Source organism: Orcinus orca, chromosome 11 (assembly GCF_937001465.1).
Source record: "Orcinus orca chromosome 11, mOrcOrc1.1, whole genome shotgun sequence".
Classification (NCBI taxonomy): Eukaryota; Metazoa; Chordata; class Mammalia; order Artiodactyla; family Delphinidae; genus Orcinus; species Orcinus orca.
Genome location: NC_064569.1, coordinates 68,127,397 through 68,149,004, shown reverse-complemented (window position 1 = coordinate 68,149,004; position 21,608 = coordinate 68,127,397).

Genomic DNA, 21,608 nt, shown 5'->3' with positions numbered 1-21,608 from the left:
GTGTTATTTTTCTTAAGGTTTCCCCAAATTACGTAAGTTTTAGGTCTCACAAAACCTGTTTTTGCTCCTGCTTTGTACAGATTACAGGAGGGATGTTGAAATAAACAATTGCCTGTAGTTCAGGAAATATATACAGTCTGGAGATATATTTCTGGGAATTGTCAGCAGATAGAGGGAATTTAAAGCCATGAGTCTATCACCAAGGGAGTAAATACATATAGAAAAGAGGTCTAAAGAAGGATCCCTGAGGCAAACCCCAAATTTAGAAGCCCTGGGGACAGTGATGTTAGACACACTGCAAAAGATGAAAAAGTCAGTAAAGGATACTGGAAAAGAACAGTGAAACAAAAAAATTAAGAAATGTAGTCGTTCAGATGCCAAACGAAAATAAGTTTCTCTAAGAGAAGTGATCAGCCATGCCACATGATGGCTATTCTCATTAATACAAAGATATACACAGTAACAATAACAACAAAAGCAATAGCTAACACAGACCATAATTACCTTGTGACAAGCAGTGTTCTAAGCACTTTAGGTCTAGTCGAACTCACTTAATCCTCACAACAATCTTACGAGGCAAGTCTTAGTAACATTTCCAATTTTGAAAAATGAGAACTCTATGATCCACAAGAGTTAAGCAGTGACACAACCAAGATCATACAACAGGTAAGTAGACAGGCTTTGCTCCCAGGCCACCTGGCTCTGGAGTCTACATGGTTCACAACTCTCTTATAGACCATTTGTATATCCTTTCTGTGAATTTTGCCAATGACTATTTCAGACTTGAATGTGTTCATTGTCTATGGAATCTATCTGTTTAGTATAATTATGGGTAATTTATTTCCTTCTTACAAACTAATAACTTATATAATATATAAGGGGACTCCACTGTCTATGTTTTTTGAGTCCAAGACTTTATCCCTGGGAGTCATATTTTTCCTCACTTTATCCTCCATTCTATTACAGTCATCTATCTGCATTTTTCATCTAATTGTCAAACACTGACATACCGCTAAAATGTAAAGAAGGGCAGAAACTGAGCTGTCGATGAACGAGTCAGTGCACCTGTTTCTAATTAGGAGATGGCAGTGGCTGTTGAATGCCTCTCTGTATATCTGGACGGACACTCTTGAGACCACTTCGTCTATTTATCCTCTGAGTTACTCCAGAACTAGTCCAGCAGGGAGGGTCTTCATCCCTATTGCAAGGGATTCTCCCCGCCAGGAGGCACACCCTCCAGCAGAGCCCAAACCATAATTGAGATTTCCTGGCAAATTCCATGTGTGAAGAATCAAACCCTGAGAAACTCTGCAAGAGGAACTTTCCATTGATTTCAGCTGTGCCTAATTTGCCATAAAACGTTAGAGAAGGTAGTAAATTGGTTAGTGTTTTCAGATAGATTTTCCTATTATAGAGGACAAAAAAAAAAAGGGGGGGAGGAGATGCACTATTTTGTCTTTGAAGGTGAAAGAAATCTGCTCTTTATGCCACTTCAGATACCCATGACTAAACAGGGATGGTGGACATGTTGAAGGGGTGGGTAGAATTCATGTTTTGTTGTGAATTTTATTTCAGTGGAACAAAGCTGATCGTTTTCAGCTTATAAAAACAGGCACAGAAAGAATGAAAATCAGAAACCCTAAAATTATTTAGTGGAAACTGTGTGATTTGATGTGACAGAGTGTCACTAATACCTATGGTTCAATCTGTATTTATAAACAGAGTTTGCTACTTGTCACAAATCCAGAAAAGGAAGAATCACATTTGATCATCTACCTTGGTCCACTCCAAAAGATTTTACTGAAATAAAAGAATCACAGTAATATTTGAACTAAAGGTTCCACTGGATTTATAAAACAGCGTGTCAAAAACTTATTTCTTTGAAAAATTGAAAAGATCCTCAAAGGGTTTGGGGGTATGTGGAAATCCGGTCTCAAATAAAAAGAGGGAGAAATCTCATACTCGCTAGGAATGAGCGAGTAATAATTACTTTATTACAATGATGTATAGCACATATTAAACAAAAAGTAATACCATAAGCAAATTTATCTGAGAATTTTACAAAGAATAATTAGAGTACCTGACTGCTATCGTTTCAGTGTTTATATTCTGAGATTGTTTTGTCATCAGTTTTGTTTAATAAAAGGTGTCGAGGGCTTTCCTCGTGGTGCAGTGGTTAAGAATCCGCCTGCCAATGCAGGGGACACGGGTTCGAGCCCTGGTCCGGGAAGATCCCACATGCCACGGAGCAACTAAGCCCGTGCACCACAACTACTGAGTCTGTGCTCTAGAGCCCGAGAGGCACAACTACAGAAGCCTGCGTGCCTAGAGTCCGTGCTCTGCAACAAGAGAAGCCACCTAAATGAGAAGCCCACGCACCGCAACCAAGACCCAATGCAGCAAAAAGTAAATAAATTAAATAAATTTTTTAAATAAAGGTGTCCATAATTGTTCCAAATCCATTAGGTATTCTTTTCTGGAGGTGATAATATTGTTTCTTTAAATTATTTGTTAAATATTTAGCCATTCCAACAACTTAGAGAATTACTTATTTCCCTAAAAAAGCATATGACAATTGTTTTGAAGTACCCCATACCCTTATCCCAGTTCACACCTAATTATATTCATGACTACTCTCTGTTTCTTAATTAAGAGTGTTGAATTTTAAAGTAGGGAAACAGTCCAAGTTACAAATATTCTACATATATATTAAGATAGATAGATAGATAGACAGACATAGGTGATATTTTAGGTATAATGGATGGAGAGCAGATTTGAAAGTGGAACTTTCATGTACTGACAAAATATTATTAGCTAAAAGTGTTATCTATAATACATCATGTCTTTATTTCCTGGCCTATGGAGTCAGGCCTACCCACTTTTGAATCTGGGCTTTCTTCCTCAGCAGCTATGTTACTTTGGGCTTGTTAATTAATAGACTTGGCTCCCAGTAAGCTTATATGTATAATTGGGATACTAATATAATGTACTTGACAGAGGAGTTATTAGACAAAATACAATAACATACAAAAAGCAAAGGAAAACATTTGCTTCATAATAAATATTCAATATATGGTAACTATTTTTCTTCTCCTTATTAAATTATATGGGTTGATGTTAAAAAGACAATACATTTTTGGATATATGTAAATTGTAGAAGTTTATTATATTTCAAATACAGATGACCTGAAGATTTAGACCCTGTTAACCCTTTTTTCTCACTTTTCTATTATATATATTATAGTTTTTAAATGAGTTGAATAATTCTAAAAATAAATGTCTACATCATCTAGAGTATACAGAGCTAATATTATCAAAAAATAAGTGTTCTCAAAATGAGTCAAACTTTTAGGAATGCCTTGGCCAACAAATAGTTATAGAATTGACAGTTTTAAGGTGGCTTTGAAATTTATATCATTATTATCACTTGTTAAATTCTGATTATAAATATCTATATTTTGTTTAATTGAAGAGTATCACTTAATGATAATAAAGGTTTTGTGAAAACTGATAGTTCTCCACAAAATCTTTTTTCGTTATGACATTCTAGCTCACTACATTATTTCAAGATACAATCCATCCTCATAATTTACAGTAGTAATAATCTACAAAGTGGCTGCAAATGCTAAATTAATGAATACTGAATCATTGCTCCTAGGAGAAATACAGGGTTAAGTTCTTGTGAGCCTCTGGTCACAACACTTCTAGCAACTAATCATTAGATAACCTGTTTTATGTGTTTCTGCTTAAAGACACTTTAATATGCGTTATTGATTCATTAACACTGAACTCAGTGAACTCAGTAGAAGTCAATTGCATTATAACTCCTGCCTGAACAAGCACATCTAACACATGCATCATGCATTTTTTCAAGGCACACCACTGCCTATTTGTGCTTAGGAACAGGAGACCCACTTCAACACTATGCTTGGGTACCATTTTAAACAATAGAACCACCAACAAAAAGCACAAAAACTGGCACTAAATAGACCACAAAAAGAACACATTTACAGTATAAGAGCTGAAGCAAGAATTAACAGCATCACTCTGTCAGGCCTCGCCTGGGAACATGTATGTCAGGCAATTCAAATTTTTTGCTTCTCCCCTCAAATCTGTAAATAACCATGAAAGTGTCATGAGTATTGACTTGAGGGTTACAAATAAATTTTCTCCAGTAGGCAAATTTGCAAATATGGAATTTATGAATAAAGAGAATGGACTATTTGCAGCAAAATTCTGTCTCCAATGGATGTCTAGTGGAACTGGATCCTATTTTTCAAGTTGACATGTATAAACCATGAACTTCATGTCCTAGAAAGAATGTGAACCAGCCAAATCGAAAAAGAAATTATCACCAATAATGTCTTCACTTTGAGAGTTGGCTAAAATTTGTGTAATAATGAACACAGACCGATTTTGATGCACCTAGAAAGACATCTAGTTTAGAAAATTTTTCTTTACCATAAAAAAGTTTTCCTTATAACACAATTTTTTTCATTTCTGAAAACAACAATGAAAAAACAACAGCAACAAAAGAGGAGCTTTACTTTTTTTTCTTGATCCAGGAATGCAAAATTACTACTCTAAACGTCTATATACATCTTAGAAGTAAACGCAATTAGATATACCTTCATTATGTAGTCTCCAGCTTTACTCCACACAACAGTGGTGCATGTGACACCACAATTTGTAGCGTTTTCAGTCATGGAAGAAAAACAACACAGATGTTGCCAAACTCAAAAATAAAATAAAGACAGGAGGTTTTCTGACTAGGTGATAAGAAAGTAAGTTTCCAGAAAGGAAACAGTGACTTGTTGAAGACCTTTTTGACTTAAGATGGGCATCTCAGTCATAATTCAATCCATCCATGAGTTTCATTTTTTTTCTGTCTCCTAAAAGCTATTTGAAATGGAGAAACTAATCAAGCAGATAGATTTTGACATTTTCTAAATTCAGTGGAAGAGGATGGACAATGATTAGAACATTTCTAAAGAGAGTTTTAGTTTTATAAAAATGATGATCCCTAAAATACTATTAATTCAAACTTGAATATTTAAATAGTAAAATATATTTTGAAGCTATGCTTCATAATTTTTCACACTATAAAGTGTAACAAAAGGACTTTATCAGTAATCACATTTTTCATTTACAGGCTCTTCTATAACTACAAACATAAAAGGATATATTTGAAGAAAAAAGGAAAGCTTAATGTCAGCTGAAACAGGGGAAAAAAAAAAGATCACTGTGTTGTGCAAGGTGTAGGTGATGTTCAGTGATATGGTGGATAATTTTTAATAATCCGTTCTCCAAACACACACACACACACAAAAAGACACAGATGAACAACTCTTTATTTTGTAGTACTTGCCGATTTTCACTGTGTAAAGAAGTACTCCCACCATGGCTGATTTTAAAGTACCAACAGGTCACTAAAGATGAAACACAGAGATGGGAAGCAACGGAAACATTCAGTTCGGACAAGATCATGAAAGCTGACTCCAGCACACCATTGATTATATCTCTAAAAAATTCTTTTCATAAATATGAAATTTTCACCAACCAACTGATAAAATTATATTCTTAAGGGATAGGGTTTATCTTGCATTATATGTAGTATGAGGGTAAAAAGTGCCAATATTCTTGAAACTTAACTGAGCTTCTTTATTTTTTCTAAAGTTTTTAATATACTATTGAAATATTGTTATTAACACAACTTTAAAGATACAAATTATCATTTATATATACCTACTTGCTATATAAATAATTACTATGTATAAGCATATAGTTCGTCAAATATTTACATTGAAATGGTCAGGCTGAAAATAAATCTTGTTTTCCTTTTGGCATTCTTCTTAATGCCTAAAAGGGCAGTGCATGGGTATATGTGTTTGTGCATGTCGGTATATATATGGATGAGTATGAAGATGAATGTGATGGTGAGAAAGAAAGAAAAAGAGTGTGGGGGAGAGAGAGAATTATCTTTCCTAAGTACTATTAACATATTCCCAACAAGCTTAATTACCAAGAAAACATATAACTTACTGGGTAAATAGGAAATGATTTTTGACAAGGTGTCATAAAAATATCAATAATATGTTAAAAGGATTAAGGGTTTTTTCAGTTAAAATTTTTCAAAATATATTAAAAGGATTGAGGGTCTTTTTTTGTTAAATTTGCATTCTTTGCTTTTTTTTTTAATTTTACTTGACATTTTCTTTTTACTCTGGAATTAAGATTTCAGAATAGGATTACTTTTTTCATCCTACTTTTGTTTGAAATTTGTAATAGAGTCAGAATCATCAAAGCGTGTTTTCGGTATTTGAAGAAGCAGTAGATGAGAAATTGGGAATCACAGCTTAGGAGCACTGGTACAGATTCCTGCTCAAATTTTGTAAAAGTGATCTTTTTATTTTAGACTGTAATTGCAGAATTTTGCATAAGCTCATGTTTAAAACATCTAATTCCACCCACTACCAAATTAATGTACTACTTTTCACAATTACTTCTACTGCAAACGTTTTCAAGTTAAAGATTATAAGGTTTTTACTTGAATCTGATTTCATATTCAAACCTATTTTTGTATTCAAAATGAATTAAAATAAATATATCTTTAACCACTACTATTAGTTTGCTAATGTTTATTTAACAATAAGGTTACTAAAGTGTAATTTCAAAAGGTAAAATTATGACTCATGCAAAGATAAAATGAGCACATGTCAATATTTTATTAAACTTATTACTTAATTAGGAAACAATAAGATGTTAAAATTATGTCAAAGAACATTTGATGATTTCATATTTAAGACACATTTACAGATACATCTCAATTAATGAATGGAACTTAGGTATTAGATGCTAAATTGGTTATGTCTTACAGTGCAACGGCCATAAATTTCCACTAAAGAGAAATTATTTGTGCCTTTATGTAAAATTATCTACATTTTAACATGTGAAACACTAAATATAATTAAATAGAAGTACCATTAAATATTATTAAATATTGTTTGACAATATAGTTTGCTACTTAAAAGTAGACTTACTCCATGCAATTTAGTTCGCTTTAAATTGGGGTCTTCAAACACATATGGTTCAAACACATATTCCTTATCTAAAAGGAATAGTTCTCTGTCTGACTTCACTCAGTATGACAGTCTCTAGGTCACTCCATGTTGCTGCAAATGGCATCATTTCATTATTTTTTATGGCTGAGTAATATTCCATTGTGTATATGTACCACATCTCCTTTATCCATTCCTCTCTTGATGGACATTTAAACTGCTTCCATGTCCTTGTTACTGTAAATTGTGCTGCAGTGAACATTGGGGTGCATGTATCTTTTCAAATTATGGTTTTCTCCATATCCCAGGAGTGGGATTGCTGGATCATATGGTAGCTTTATTTTTAGTTTTTTAAGGAGCCTCCATACTGTTCTCCATAGTGGCTGCACCAATTTACATTCCCACCAACAGTGCAGGAGGGTTCCCTTTTCTACACAACCTCTCCAGAGTTTACCATTTGTAGATTTTTTTTTGTGATGGCCATTCTGACCAGTGTGAGGTGATACCTCATTGTAGTTTTGATATTGCTTATATGTGGAATCTAAAAAATAAGGTACAGGGACTTCCCCAGCGGTCCAGCGGTTAAGACTTTTATCTTCCAATGCAGGGGATGCGGGTTTGATCCCTGGTCGGGGAGCTAAGATCCCACATGCCTCACGGCCAAAAAACCAAAAACATAAAACAGAAGCAATATTGTAACAAATTCAATAAAAACTTTAAAAGATGGTCCACATCAAAAAAAAAAGTTTAAAAAATAAAAATAATTTAAAAAGGGTACAAATGAACTTATCTACAAAACACAAATGGAGTTACAGATGTAGAAAACAAAGTTATGGTTATCAGGGGGTAAGGGGGGAGGGATAAATTGGAAGATTGGGATTGACACATACACACTACTATATATAAAATATATAACTAATAGGGACCTACTGTATAGCACAGGGAACTCTACTCAATACTCTCTAATGGCCTATATTGGAAAAGAATATAAAAATGAATCATTATATGTATAACCGATTCACTTTGCTGTACAACTGAAACTAACACAACACTGTAAATCAACTATACTCCAACAAAAGCTAAAAAGATAAAAAATAAATAAAAGGAATAGTTGCCTAGTTTTTGAAGCTAGGTCAACACTTTCTGTGAAAGCTCAAGTTGCCCTGGGCCTGTGACTTGACAGTTTTCAAGCTGTGGTTTAGGAAGTGTATCCCATCCTATACCCTAATTCTCATATTCTTTCTGCCTGTACTTCCACCAGCAGTCCTAATAAAAATTACAATATTTATCCAGTATCTTCTATGTGCAAGCCTTGTTTAAGGCATTTATATGTATTAATTTTTAAAAATTTATTTTATCTTTATTTTACAGAGAAGTGAACTGTCCCTTACACAGGAAGCAGCAGACCAAGTATTCAAATGGCCACTGGTTAAACTCCACACCACACCAGCTGATCCATCACACCGTGCTGCCTCTTCATAAATATGCCAATCAGAGAGTAGACTAACATTCATCATCAGTAAAACTAGATATTCCTGCTGGCATAACACCTATTGCAAGATTCTAAAATCTATGCACACCCACCACTTAGTTCTCAAATGCTTTTAATTAATTTTGTACTGGTTAATGGTGTTGAGTATAACTCAGAGGTTTGTAGTTGAATGTTAACTGGTGTTTTGACTTTTAAATTGTCAACTATATTGACATTATTTGGCTCTGAGGGTATGTATGAAGCTAGACCAGAATACATGTTATTTAGGCAATTTATTTTTTTAATTCCCAATTTTTATATTTTTAATAGATTTTTTTTAGCAGTTTCAAGTTCATAATAAAATTGAACAGAAAGTTCATAGAGTTCCGACAGGCCCCATGCCCCACTCATGCACAGCCTCCCCAACTATCAACCCCCTGTCAAAGACAGGTACATTTTTAAAAATCAATGAACCTACACTGACACACTCTTGGTGATGTAAATTCAATGAGTTAGATAAATGTATAATGGCATGTATCCACCATTATATTATCACACAAACTAGTTTCACTGCCCTAAATATCCTCTGTTGATTCATTCTTTCTTCCCCCCATTCCCTGGCAATCACTGATCTTTTAACTGGCTCCATAGTTTTGCTTTTTCCAGAATGTCATGCAGTTGGAATCATACAGTATGCAGCCTTTTCAAATTGGCTTCTTTCACAGTCTTTTCGTGGTTTATAGCTCATTTCTTTTCAGTGCTGAATAATATTACATTGTCTGGATGTACCACAGTTTATTTATTCATTCACTGACTGAAGAACATCATGATTGCTTCCAAGCTTTGGCAGTTATGAATAAAGCCGCCATAACATCCATGTGCAGGCTTTCGTGTGGACATAAGTTTTCAAATCACGCCGGAGCACAATCACTGGATCATAAGAGCATGTTTAGTTTTTAAGAAACTTTCACAGTTTTCCAAAGTAGCTGTACTATCTTGCATTCCCACCAGCAATGAAGTAGAATTCCTGTTGCTCTACATTTTCACCAGCATTTGGTAACATCAATATTTTGGATTTTAGTTATTCTAATGGGTATGTAATGACAACTTTTCACATGATTATTTTCTATCAATATATATATTTTTTGTAAGGCATCTATTTAGATCGTTTGCCCATTTTTAAATTGAATTGTTTTCTTACTGTTGACTTTTAAGCGTTCTTTGTATACTTTGGGAATATAGTACTTTATTATGCATGTCTTTTGCAAATAATTTCTTTCAATCTGTGGCTAGTCTTCCCATTCTCCTGACAGTGCCTGTGGACTTAATTTTAATTAAGTCCAACATACTAATTATTTCCTTCCTGTATCATGTCTTTAGTGTTGTATCTAAACAATCATTGCCAAACCCAAGGCCATCTAGACTTTTTTCTATTTCCAAAAAGTTGTATAGTTTTGTGTTTTACATTTAAATTTATGAACCATTTTGACAATTTTTGTGAAAGATGTAATGTGTATGTCTATATATATAAAATAGATATAAGATATATATATGTTATATATAAATCAAGTTTTGGAATAACTGACATCTTGACAATGCTGCTAAGTCTTCATATCCATGAACATGGAATATCTCTCCATTTATTTAGTTCTTTGATTTGTTTCATCAGTTTTATAGTTTTTCTCACATAGACCTTGTACATATTTTGTTATATTTATGCCTAAGTATTTCATATTGTGGTGCTAATATAAATGTTATTGTATTTTGAATTTTAAATTTCAATTGTCCATTGCTGATAATAAAGGAAAGAGGATGACATTTGTATATTAACCTTGTATTTTACAACTCTGCTATTCATTATTGCTTATAGGTAATTTGGTGATTTATTTTTATATGTCAGAATGAAGTTTAAAGACACTGAAACTAGAACCACCTCATGTACAAGCAAGTCAACACAAACAGCCAGGAGAAGAAGGACTGCATATAGGTTCATCCATCCCACTGTCCAACAAAATGTCTTATATAGTATTCCCTGGTTCCTAATACTCAGTTCTCTTCCAAGATTTTATCCCTCCTAGCTGCTTCATAATATCTTGAACTGTGCCATCTCTGAGTTAGTGAGAAAAATATGGATGACCCTGTGAAGCAAAAACAGATCTCTTAATTGAAACTTATTATTTCAACTCTAGCAATGGTTGGTAACAAAGTAGAAATTGGCCAAATTTCACTGCTGCTTCATGAGTGCAATTATAGGCAGCTACAGACTGCTTTCTGACTTTTGTCCCCAACATATTTGGGGGAAAAAAAAGTTGTAGTCTGTGACTTTCATGTCTTCATTTTGTCAGTGTTTGTATAACATTCTGGCAAGTATCACCCTTTATTAGAACTCAGTGGAAATGGCAGTCTACTACCCAAGCCCACTAACCTACACATTGATGTTGCTGAGCCAGTTATATAGAGATAAATTCCTTCCTATGACACAAATACAGACATTTGCAACAGCCACTTATTTCCTATCAAATCTGCAGTATAAATTCTGTGCTATTTACTTAAGATCCCGTAACCAAGTTTACATCCCAATTTTGGCTTAATTAAGTAATTTACCATCTTATTTTATACTTCTCTTGCCAGCCACTGATGGGGAAGAGTCATACAGATATGCAAATTGTTTTAGGACAAATCAGAGCCTTCAAAATATACAGACTTATAACAATGACAAGAAATAATTCTAAGGTTCAATTTTGAAACAGGTTAATTTCTCCAGAAAGTGGAGACTGAGATTTGCATGCAGAAATTATATTAGGGAACGCTCTTAAGAACTATAACTCTGAGGGTTTGTAGCACTGCAGCTATAACAGCTCTTCAGAGTTGCGGGCTGAAAATAGAATTTAAGGCCTTCATGTTTTCATTGATGTGTCATCTTTTCCTCTGCAATTCCCTAATGAGAAATTTCCATTCTTCTTATAACTTCCTAAAACTCAGCTGTACAAGGACCAGATGAGGCACTGGGCTCAGATACTAATCCCAACTCTACTACTTACTAGACATATTACTTTATGTCTTTTGAATTGAATTTTGTCATCTATAAAACTAAGGGATGTAAATAATGATTCTACAGAATCTAAAATGCTCTTGGACTTCCCTGGTGGTGCAGTGGTTAAGATTCCGGCTGCCAATGCAGGGGACACGAGTTCAAGCCCTGTTCTGGGAAGATCCCACATGCCATGGAGCAACTAAGCCCATGCGCCACAACTACTGAGCCTGCATGCCTAGAACCCATGCTCTACAACAAGAGAAGCCACCGCAGTGAAAAGCCTGCACACCACAAGGAAGAGTAGCCCCTGCTTGCTGCAAGTAGAGAAAGTCCGTGTGCAGCAACAAAGACTCAACGCAGACAAAAGTAAGTAAATAAATAAATTTATAAATAAAATAAAATAAAATAAAATGCTCTGAATGTGCTTAAATAGTAACAGATGAAATGAAATGATGACTATGACTCTCATTAATATAGTATTTGGGTGGAGAAAAGGAAATAGGTATATAAATAAAATAAGATTTAAGGTAGGGGATGGATTTATAACAGTTTATTTTGAAAATCCCTCTATCTTGGTTCATGTTTGAAACATTCCCTAATAAAAAGTACATGAAAAAGACCTGATTCTAAAAGTCTAACTTCTACATTTTGTTTACAAAAATATTGATCAAAAGTTAATATAAAATATAAGGATCATTTTCTTAGTCTATAAACTATATCCAAAATTTCTGTCATGTGAGCATACAAAAATGCATCCCAAAACAACAACACAAACATCCCAAGAATTTCAAGTTTTCCTAATACTAATATTAAAGTTTAGGTTTTTTTCTCATTATTAAAAATTAATATTGTGCTATTTTGTCACCCCCTGAAAAATAGCACTATGGCTTCATATTCACAAGTGAGGAGACTCTCTCAAGGTCATTAAACTTGTATTGACTTCTATGTCTACTCTATTAATTTATGATTACCTTAAGCCCAAGCCTTATCTATGTAAACATGGTGCTATGTTTAAAAGCAAAAAAAATCACACTTCATTTTGGTATTCTTCATAAAGACATTCATATAACATTTTACTCTAGTTACTGCACAAAATGTTTTACTTTCATTATTACTATTATTATTATCATCATTAATACCAATTTCCTCTGTTACATTATGAATTTGTTGAGGAGCGGGATTTTATTATAATTTTTTATTTTTTAGCTATTAACATAGCATCTGGCACAGAACAGGTATAAAATGAATTGTTATTAAAATAAATTTAATTAATTTAATTCTATTCGCTTCTTTTTTTTCTGCTCCTGCTTTTTTTTTTTTTCTCCTAGTTTTTCCTCTGGCCATTTATTTTTCTTATAAAACTTTTATTTCTTTTATTAGAAAAGTTCATTTTTCTTGTGGTATTTTGTCATCTCCTAAAGAATAGGACACCATGGCTCTGTAAACACAGGCTTGAAGACTCTTTCCAGTATATGAAACTTTTCTTGACTTATAGGTGTAACTTAGCAAGTTATAATGGCCTTAAACCATAATCTTTCTCCGTGCTCATTCTCACTGTTGATCTGCTTTTGGTTTTCCTTTGTTTTCTTTTTCAAGACAGTCTTTTATTATTACCTGACAGTAAGGTTCAATACATAATAGAGAGAAGTTCCTTTAATACCTGGATAATGGGAATCTTAATGATGATTATAAAAGAGAAGAATAACACCTTTTAACATGAAAAAAAGTTAGTGAAGTATGAAATAGAAATAAGCCTATCCCCAGTGAGATATCATTTTACACAAATATTACCTAATGTATTAAAAAGTAAAATTGATTATCTCCTGCTCAAATGTGTGCCGACTACACTGTCTAGTTTTCCTGGTGACTCTTCTAGACCATGGATTAATTTCTCAAAATGATGTGAAGATTGTTGTGGAGTTCAACACGAATATTCAAAAGGAACACATTTTCATTTGAGTAATGAATTATTATTTGAATCAGTCACTCGGTGAAACAACGGCACATAAGAAAAATATAAAAGTGTCTGTGAAGTATGAAGGGGTAATAGAAATAAAGGGTGCCTGTAGTATAATGGACAGCACTAGGTCATATTTGTGCTTCTTGCATACACTTAGCATCTTAATCAGTTTGGGCAGCCATAACAGAACACCATAGATGAGGTGGCTTATAAACAACAGAAATTTATTTCTCACAGTTCTAGAGACTGGGAAGTTCAAGCTCAAGGTGCTGGCAGATTCTAGTCTGGTGAGATCCCACCTCCTGGATCATAGATTGCCATCTTTTTGCTGTGTCCTCGCATGGAGGAAGAGGAAGAGAGCTCTCTAGAGTTTCTTTTATAAGGAACTAATTCCGTTCATGAGGGCTTCAACCTCATGATCTAATCACCTCCCAAAGACCCCACTTCCTAATGTTATCACATTGCAGGTTAGGATTTGAAAATATAGATTTTGGCGGGACACAAACATTGATCCATAGCACTTACATATGAAGCAGAAGGATAGCAGACTTCTATCTTTTCCTTTCCCTCCATGAGAAAACATTAAACCAACTGTGACGGGAAAGTAATTAAGGTAGGAAATTGTATAAAAAACTTCTAACATCTATCTTTGACGCTAAAGATAGCTCTTATCCTGCCAGGCTCCTCTTTCTCAACTGTGATTATTTATTTATTTATTTTGGAGATTGTTTTTCCCATGAATAGTTGCAATGTTCATTGCACATTAGTATTCATGAATAAATGCCACAACACATTTTCTAAACCTCATGATATATAAAATGCACATAAATTGGAGAAAAAATTTTATTAATTTTTCATACATATATTGTGGACAGGAAAACACAACCTACCAAAGGTTTCTCTAATGAGACTTCAAAGGTGTAGGAGTTTCCTAAAGTAAAAGGTCTTCTGAACATCACGGTATCCAGAGAGGAACAGAGGAACATGTCCTTAGAATGAGTGAAAGTAGAGGGTGGATTGCTTAGGATTTGAGTAGTTTTGGGTCAAACATACCATGAACAGTGATGTAAAGCTCACAGGCATTGTTTGAAAAATGGGAAATTATCTCATATATTTATGTTTAAGAGTTACCAATTACTGTTGTCTTGTGAGAAATTAGCACTTCTTTCACTGCAAAGTCAATGCCATCTCTCTGGGAAATGGAAATCTTGTTTAAATAAAGCTCATTTAAGCTTTATTTTGACAGATACCTCATGATGACAGTGACTCAAATACCAATTCCTTTATGAAGCTTACAAGGAATATGTGCAAAGTACTATGCTGAGAGGACATGTAAATATATACACAAACATGCACTTTCCTTGCTCTTGAAGAATATGCAAACTGAAAGTAAGAGCAGACATAACCCAATACTGTAACAAAGGATACAAAATAATATATGACAGGATAGAGATACTGTTCCAGTGTTATGGGAGTTTAGAAGAGGACTAGATTAATTCTGGCTGGGGGAAAATTTTTGTGGTGGCAGAGGGATTTGAGTTGGGATTTCCATATTAGAAGATGCGGATTTAAGGAGGATTAGTATTCTGGGGAAAGGGATTGTGTAGGCCCGAAACAATATATCAGGAAGATGAAAGGTGTATGTGAGGGATTTTGTTTAGTTTGATTAAAAATAAAATTCAGTGAGAGGGAAGAATGATTGCTACTTTGGAGTAGAGTTGTGGTGGGATTTTAACAGGCAAGCTATGAGTTGCTAGTTTAAGCACTGAGATAGGAAGTGTTATTGTTTGTGAAGATAAATAACTACAGTTTAAAAGGCATTACTTTGTTGTATAAGGATAAAAAAGCAGATTTTGTGTTGCGACAACTGTTTACAAAGACTATGTGATTTTGACTTCCTATGTCTAGTGCTAAGTTTCTAACCGTCACCCTACATAAAAATTCACTGAATTTATTTGCTTCAGGTTTGGGTCTGTTGGCAAAGGTGCTGAAAATATTTGGCTAGTTATTTTGCTGCATTAGACTTAATTATTTTGTTGGCATTTAAAACAAATCTCTAAAACTCTGGGGCACTGAGCTGATTTGACTACAGAAGGAATCCCCTTGGAGCTTCTGTTAGACCATTTCAGTGTCCATTGCAATGAACGTTCTCAGGATGTGGTTTAGGAGATACACCAATAACTTTCTATGAAAATTAACTGCTAATATACTTCTGAAAAAGTTTAGTGGGGTTATCGAAAAAGAAACACATGGTATAACTATAGTACTTGTGTTGATGTGAGCACTGCTCTTAGTTTTTACCAAACTACTTCTAGAAGGATCTTTCTGGAAGTTCTGCCCTCTTGCTTTTCACCTCTTTCTAGGGCTTTACAGCATGCTGATATCAGAATGAGAACACAAATATTTTGTTCCTAAGAAATAATAGGTATTGGCATATACACTCTAAAAACATTCTTATCCACAATTCAATATCTCATGACCTTGGGAAGCTATAGACTGAGAGGTCTCCCTATATCCTGTTATTTCTGGGAATACCACAAGTAGAGAACTTCATGAAAAGTTTCAACAGGAGCAGTGCCAATTTCAGAGGTTCTAGGTCCACTAAATTCACTTTCAAGGCAAACATGACTTTTTTTTTTAAACTATGTAATATATTCTTTAGCATTTCCAAAAACTTCATGCATCAGTGCACAATAAAGTATGAGAAATAATATACAGTTTAGCATGTATTTATTTAAAAATTTACAGGAAAAAAGAAACAAAACACTTTTAAGCATTAGTTTTAAAGCATTCAATAAACAATAGTAGGCAGGAAGATATAATGTTGTTACTACTCACTTAAACTGTCCTCTTATTAATGAGTATCTTGGAATAAGGTAATTCCCAACCTCAGCTCTCACTCCCATCTATCTCTAGCTTTCACCTCCATACACCTACTTTTAAGGAGAAAATGGCAAGTAAATATATTCTTTTTAAAAGACAGACTATAGAGACACATAATTATGTGTGACTGTAGAATAGAATCATCAATATATTACCGAAACAAATATTTTATTTATTTTTCTCCTTTGATACCTGTGGTGTGAGTCTGAGTGCAGAAAATGAGAGACTCTAAGTACATAAACTCAAGAGGAAAGAGAAGACATAGGCCCTTAAAAAATAATTAGCAGAAATATGATTTTTTTCACTAGATACAATCTTAGTGACCACTGAGATCTTGCTTGAAATACACCCTATCTGAAACAGAAAACAAAACAAACACTTTAAAATAAAAGTTAATTTAGAGAACAGATTTATTTGGTTTAAAAAAAACAAATATCGGTTTGAAATATTCTAAGTACACATCAACTTATTATCTTCATAATAGGTGCAAAAGAAATTGAAACACTATTTTATTCTTAAGTGTTAATTTATTTCTACTATGTATTTATCATTGTATTCAAATTTATGATTTAAATGTAAATCTTTCACATGTGGATACTGAATAAAGTATCCACTTAATCAATTAAAAACTTAATTGTTCATCTAGTTGTTTGTAGAAAAACTAGCATTTAGTAATGTCTCAACAAAAACATATTGTAATTTAGGACCTAAGTTTTATACACACACATACACAATCATAGACTAAGCCATAGAAAAGAAAAGCAGGAGGGAGTGGGAAGGAAGAAAGAATTTGATGAGCAGTTTTTTTGAGTGACCTCATCTTTGTCTATAAGATTTCGTTAAGAAAAAAGCCAGGCCTCTGACATCAGCATGGTCTTTTGTTATGATATTACATCTCTTTTTTTTTTTACAATTACCTTCTAATTCTTGACTTGCTCTGTGATAAAATTCTTGTGAATCCTCTCAAGTTCTAAAATAATGAAATATAAATATCTCCTATAATATGTATTAACTATATTCTACACAATGCAATTGATTTGTTAAATTTTGTCTAAGAATCCCTTTCAGTCTAATGAGACAAACAATATTTAAATAAATTCCTTCAAAATGGTTGTTGTAATAATAATCATAATTAGACATGGCAGCCATCAGTTAAATCGTGATTCAGTGGGGACTCACTGGATTTTATTCTTTCTACATAAGCACTGTACAGTTAATAGAAGTGGTTTGTCGTCAACACTGGAAATTATTCACAAACATTTTAATGAGGTGATTCCTACAAAGGGATGAAATTAAATTTGACAGTTATCTTGTTCTACTAATTGTTTTCTAGATGTCCAGAGGCATTTTGATAAGCCTTTCGTTTCAATTCAGCCAATGTTTTTGAGAAACTATAGTCTGTGTAAAGAAGTCAGTTTGAGCCCTAATAAAAAGAATGTTTTTCAGCCCCAAATTCTTTAAGCAATTTGAACAGGAAGCAGGTAAACAGAGCTGTGAAGAACTCCCTCAGGGATTGTAAAGAAAATGTCCATTATGACCTTTTGAAATCTGAGGCAGGAAAAAGAAAAAAAAAATCAGGGGCATCAAAATAGACAAATGGGAGGTGTCAGTGGTTTCATGGGGACTAGCCATTCAAAGTACAGGATGTAACTGCATTTGTTGACTAAATACTGAATGAAGAGAAAATGATACTTTTTATTTGGAAAACAAAAACATGAATCTATTTATTTGAATAAAACAATTCACAAAAATTTTTGTTAAGTCCTATGGAGAAAACTGCTTTATAATAATTGAGTGCTGTTATTTACTGACATTTAGGAAAATTTTCGTGTATGTGGCTAGGGGTCTTACCTTTATAAAACTGTGTGATTCAGGTAAATTCAAACTAAATATAAGCCTCACTACTAGAACAATATTGGATTATTTTACCAGTTGGCATGGATAAGCATATTACACTTAGCAATTTGGCTGACTTGAAAGATATTTTGGCACAGGGTGTAAGGGCCAACTTAATTAAAGGCTGCGATATCCTGATGTAGGCTTAAGTGACACTGACTCTCACAATACATAATTAATTTCTCTCTTTGGTGATCTTTCACATGAGAATTGTTGTAGCTTTCTATAAATCATGCACTGAAACTGTGTGTGGAGAAAATACCTTCAAATTTTTTTGGTTATAGAGATAGAAGGGCACTGCAGTCATCTAATTAAAATAAAATAATTCTTTTATTAGATACACTTAAATGTACTTGCAGTAATTGTAATAGCGGCTATACAGAAAAATACTTTAATTTTCATATTAAAATGAGCCCCTTAAAAAGTGCTCCTCATCGGTTGCAAAAAATAAATGGAGATACAAAAAAGAAAAGTATCATTTTCCTAATGAATGGGGCAAACTTAAAGAGAAACAAAGTGAATGCAATAGTGTACTCATAGGCAAGAATCCAAAAGCAGAATTTAACCAAGATTTACTTTTGTTAATTTTTAAAAACAATTTTTATGCTGTGATTTTTTTTAATGATTCTTGACTTTCCTTAGCTCAAAACACCCAAGTACTAAGAAATGAAAAATTCCATTATTTACATCTAACTGCACATACAAATGGCTAATGTCCCCAGAAGTCAGGCTACCTTTTGTTTCTGTTTTTTTTTTTCTTTTAATGAAGAGGGGCCAACTTCCCCCCTCTGAGTTATTTGACTGCTTTTGCAACCTCCCATTTAAGAATGGAGGATAACAGGGTTATTCCCCATGAGTGACTCCATCACTTCACTCATGTCTAAACTATTTTTATAGCTTGGCCATTGTCCAGAATCCTAACAGCAAGAATACTGACAAAACTCATGGTGCATTTAGAACTGCCTGGCTGCATTTGAACCTTTAAAATTCACCAAAGGGTGGGTTGATATATGGAAAGAATAGTGGTGTTTTGGCTCATCAGGCCACTCAGGTTTCATATGTTCTGGTTTCAATAAGATTTCAAAGATTTCCCAAACCTTTGAAGTGTCATTTTAAAAAGTGTACACACATACACACCCAAAGTAACATAATGTGAATTTCTGAATCATCAACATGGAAAGCAATAAACTATATAATATTTTGGCAAAATACAGGGAAAGGCATTTGAAATTGCTTTAAAAATGGCCACAGCAGGTAACTATATAGAGTTTACAAACTGCAAGCAGCATGCTAAGCAAATGTGTGTATTCTCTCCGGAAATGCTCCAATAGCTTTGTGAGACACGTTAGAAATTATTGTACTACAATTTAGAATATAGAAATTGAAATAGAATATAGAAATAATAATAATACAGAAGTTATTCTATAATTTTAAATGTATATCATAGATGGGGATACAGACACAGAAAAATTGAGTAAGTAATCCAAGGTCACAGACAGAGTGAACAGAAGAGCAATTACTTGAACTCAGGCAGTCTGATTCCAGAAATTGTACCTTTAGCTACTATATTATGCAGCCTCCCATTTCTAATCCAATAAGCCATTTGGTAACAAAATATTTTATATTTTTTAAGAAAAATCATAAATGTCAGTGATTCTAATGTTTAATTATGGTAACTCACAGATAGTCTACTTTCAAAATTATTCCATATACTTTTTAAAGAGGAGATGTACAGCCAAGCTACATATGTATAATTATTCTCATTATGAATTCTTACTAAGGAAAATTATTGTTGGTTTTTTAACAGAAAAAGTATTTTCAAAAATTTAAATGTCCAAACTCGTTAGTTAAAATGTTTGTATCAAGGGGGTTTATACAGTTAAATCAACTTACTATCCAATTAATAGAGCTTATCCAATTCTCAAAATTCAATGTTATGATTCATTTTCTAATTGTGCTACTATTATGAGTAGATGGAAGATTTTTTCCCAATAAAGAACACATTTAACTTAGAGGGCCTAAATGTCTATATTGATTTTATTAATATGGTTTTAGATTAGAAAATTAACATAGGACTGCAGGCTCGTTTCAAAGTATTTTATCTCCAGCATAAAACTGTCATTTACATTTGTCATTATGTCTCTAGTAGGATTATTTTATGTATTTCATTTTGTGTTTACTGCACAGGAGATTTGATTGGTACAATTTTTTCAAAAGTCTGAGCTACACTTTCCTGTGGTTGTGTTACTGTAGCGTTTTTGCTCTTACACATCTGATATCTGCTGTCATCTTGTGGTAGTAAACTCTGACAGCTAAGGTAAAAAATTATGGTTGGTTGTAAAAGTCATATTGCAATTACCATGGGAATCAAAAATCAATTAAAATAATGATAAAAGTACATCTTTGAAGAAGGTATTAAAATTATAGAGACCTGCTTCTGGAAGATGGAAAAGAAATCACCTACATCCTATAAATAGTAGTTTTCAGAAATACTAATTTAAGTAACCCTTAGAAAGTATTTGGACTCAAAAAACATGTCAGCCTCTGTAAGACCAATGTGAAAGAAATATTTAGAATTATACAAAAGAATTAAAATTTACACACTAAAGATGACTCAAAAACTGTTGGTCTTGACTTTTGAACAACTGTGCTTACACACTAGTGCGAAAACAACTGCATATTAACTGTATGCTTTTGTAGAATCCTTAGAATTAATAAAATTTATATCAATGTATATTCATGTTAGTGTTAAGTATAATATGTAAGAAGAAACTAGAAATTATATTACTTGGAGTCAAGTCAGAAGTTATTGATCATATTCTAATTTTGATCCTGTCTATCATTTTGGACAAGTCACTGATTTTTTTAATGTAATTCATTTTATCTGTCAAATCACAGAAAGAGCTAATATATACATCTTAGTATTAAACTGTGCCATTAAATCTAAATATCATTCAAAAAAAGACAGATTGACAAAGCAGATTTAAAAAATGACCCAACTATATGAATATGAGAAACATACCTCATATTCAACAATATAGGTAGGTTGAAAGTAATAACATGGAATAAGACATACCATGAAAACATTAATTTTAAAAAAGTAGTTATATTAGTATCTGAAAAAAGAGACTGTAAAGCAAAGAAAATTACTAGAGCTAAAGGGACATTATGTAATGATAAAAGGATCAGTCCACCAGTCAGACTTAATAGTCTTACCTTCTTTTTCAAGTATATTTTAGCTTAATAATTCTAAGTTGGACAGGTTTTTGTTTTGTCTTGTTTTGTTTTTTTTACTTTTTATCTCAT